Consider the following 3,748-nt stretch of genomic DNA (forward strand, 5'->3'; position numbering starts at 1 on the left):
TGTACAAAAATTACTTTCAGATCTGCAGATCCAGCAAAATTGTTCTTTCCGTGTACAATTCGGGAACCTTTATAAAGCGAAAATTTCGTTCATTCCCTTCCGCTCGGCTGTGTGGAAAACCTCTATAAATCAAAATAAAACCCCACCTTAATTCGAATTGTTTGTCAGATATTTAGATATGTATGATTTTGCCTTTGCAACTCGAATTTAAAGTAGCCAGACCTCTACAAGTCGAAGTTTAACTCTATATAAGTCAAACTTCTATTGTCGCTGCCTCTGTAATTCAAAATTGTAGCTATGCAGTGTAACCATAAGTAATAGCCTGGTATTTGTTTTACGATTACATTTATTAAATGTATGCAATAAACAATTCACTGTCAAATATTGAATTTTTTTCCTCAAAAAGCCATTATATAATCGGAAAATTATAAACTCTTGTACAAAGCCTTCGTAAGTGGAATTTTCACATGTTAACCCTCTTTTACTCGAATTTCGACAAGTCGAAAACTCGAAGATAGAGTTGCGCGAATCAAGCCTTTGCATGTTCGAAATCAAATCGAATCTGAAATTTTCACTTCGAATCGAATCGAATCTCTTTAATTCGGATACGAATCGAATCTGAATCAAATTTTTCCAGATTAACATTACATTAGGCGATCGATTCGAAATCGAACAATTGTTGATTCGAAATTCTCGAACTATTCGATTTTTAATCTTGCAGATTCGATTCAAATTCGAACTATTCGCACACTCGAAGATTTTTAACTCTTCCCTTGAGATTCGAGTTGAGTTATTCAACTGTACTACCGGCACCTCGGGCTTCGTTGAGCCTCGGTATAGCTTGCAGTTTATCATCACGATGTTCCGATCTCTCAGAAAGCATGACTCGCGAGCGGCACGCGCTCGTGCACGTACATACGTACGTACGTATGTATAACGTACAATAGCGGCATAATAGCGCGGACGAACGATAAGCTAATAAAGTCGGGGTCGGCACTCGTTAACGTCCCTTTTTTATCGCGAGCACGTGCCCCCCCGTGCCGAGAAAGCGTAATTATTACTATCGCGGCGGCAGCGGCAGCGAGACGATTTAATCGCGATGGCGTCACGCCGCAACTTGTGCATCGGACAATCTTACGAGCTGCGTGTACTTCAACCCTCTCCCCCGTCCCCCGGCCCCGTTTCCCCTGTGCCTTTGCCTTGCCACCGTGCCGGACTCGCCGTCTACTCGGCTATTCGGAATCCGCCCACGACTCGTGGCGGCGGCGGCGGCGAACGGGGGAAAAAAATTCTTTTTTCTCTCCCATTTGATTTGCGGCGTCGAACTTAAATTAAAAATGTTGCGGCGGGTGCGACGTGACGTGAATGAATTCCACTCCGTCGTCGGCGTACGTACGCGAATGCGTCATCATGTATTATCTCGATTTCTGACAGACGTTACTGGCAATATTTACGAGTCGAGAAAGAAAAGAGAGAAGGACAGAGAGAGAGAGAGAGAGACAAAAAGAGAGTGGGAAGTACATAACACGGAAATTCATATCACTGTCGCTGTCGGTGGGCTTCAAGTGCGACATCGTGTGCGTGCTGGTGAAGAAGGTAGCGAAAGCAATAAGGGTTGATTAGATACCTGACAGGGGGTCATAATATCTCTTCAACGTGACATTATTAATGCATTAACGACATCGATGAAGAGGTTGAATCCAACAGAGATGGCAACCACGAGAACTTTCCACCCGTTACAAAATATCATAATATTCTTCTACACATTCCCTCAATTTATGAGCCTTAATTACTTCATCAGCTAATTTCGCATTGAATAAATTTCTGTCATTTTATTCATCCGTTTTATCGTTTCATTTCATTTTATGGTTTTTTATTCATTTTTTCTTTCTCATCTAAATATTAATAATTTAATTAAATGCCGAATATGGAATATATAGATTAAAAAAGAATAGGTTTTTTATATTTTTTTAATTAAAGAATGAAAATTTTTAATTTTGTGCGAATTTTAAAATTTACTATAAAAGAAGGAAGTTTGCAGAAAGAAATTTTTAAATAATAAAATACATGATTTAAACAAAATTATTCGATTGTCAATATTATTTTCTCTTACGTCAGAACTCTCTCGCTTTTCTTCTTTTTTAAATTTCATATTTAATGCCTCAAAATTAGTTGATCCCAACTTTTGCAAGACAAAATTCTGTAGTGACAATTGTTGTTAGTACTGCGCAACTGGTGCGCGAAATTGTCTTCTCTCGGAAAATCGGGATTCCCCGGAAAGCCTTTTACCAGGGCGAAAAACATTCGTCGTCGTGAAAGCTCACATAATCACGTTTTAGCCGCCATTGAGGATAATTGGAGAGCTCTCCCTAAGCAGATCTAATAAGAAATTCCCGGGGCGCGCCGAAACCTCTTGCGTAGCTAATTAAAAACTAAATTCGCTAAAATTTCGCCGCGCCTCGTCCCGTATAGTCCTCGCGAACGTTTCCTGTACCGAAATGGAAATAAGAATTCCCCAATTTTCCCGGTCGGAATCTCAACGTCACAGACATTTCTTACGGGATCGTCGAACGGAATGACATTGTGATAACTCCAGCCGCGAGGACTGATTAAAAAGTTGGGATCTATAAGACCTATTACATTACGAAACGTGAAATTTCGTATAATAAGAAAGTACGTTTATATATATGGATTATCTTGTTGTGCAACAAACTTTCACCCGTTTACAATATAATTAAATTTTGAAGCAGATATGACACTAACTTGTAAGTTTTACAGTCACGAGAGTGACATTTCAAAAGGCCTAAAAGGATTCGGTTTTAAATTCGGCACAGATGTTCAATTGAATAACAGATGTCTTTCGTTGGAAGATGATATATATGTATATATAACGCTTTCGCAAATTTAAATCCGAGGATAAAAATTGGCAGGTGCACTGAAAAAAGTAATCTCGCAATTATAGCGAGAATTATTTAGGTACGAAAAATGAGCTAAAACGGATAAATGATTAGTAAGCACTGCGATACCACATATGTTTTGTATTTAATCAATATAGATAACAGAGACAGACATTATATCTGAGCTATTTGTCAAATTTAGCAAAAAAGTTTCTCTATGACATTTAATCAGTCCAAACTCCAATCCAGACTCCATATCATATTTGATTACGAGACCTATATTTTCTTGCATATATTCTTAAAATATTGTTGCTAAAAATTCTACGTATGACAGACAATTTTTTAGCAGATAAAAAACACAGCGATATAATTTAAGTGTAATATTTAGAATTCTAGATGGAACAGCGAAACATTTTCCTGAGTGTAGAATACGCTGGGAAGTTTCCGATTGATACTCTTCGAAGGGACAGGACCGTGGAGCTGGCGTTGATGGGGCAGGGGAGGGGGGGAATAACGAAACGAGCGGTGAGCGCGGAATCTCAAATCGGGAGTAAAATCGACGGCGGGCCGATCGCGGAGACCCAATCGTCGATCGATTGAGTTCAAGTGTCTTTTTCGACGAGCGACAATCCGGAGATTTGGATCTCAAGATGTCCCCAGTCGAGAACGTCATTTGGGGCCCCGAGATGAGCGACTTGAAATGCCTCGTCGTGATGGCCGAGAGAGTGGCTCGCGATGACGTTTCGATCGAATCCTTTCCGTCCCCCCCCCCTTCCCCTGCTCAGCCAAATCGCCAATCGTTATTCCATCCAGGTTGCTCGTAGACAGTTACATGATCCCTCTTGATCCCT

Source organism: Wasmannia auropunctata, unplaced genomic scaffold, assembly GCF_000956235.1.
Source record: "Wasmannia auropunctata unplaced genomic scaffold, wasmannia.A_1.0 LD335675.1, whole genome shotgun sequence".
Lineage (NCBI taxonomy): Eukaryota > Metazoa > Arthropoda > Insecta > Hymenoptera > Formicidae > Wasmannia > Wasmannia auropunctata.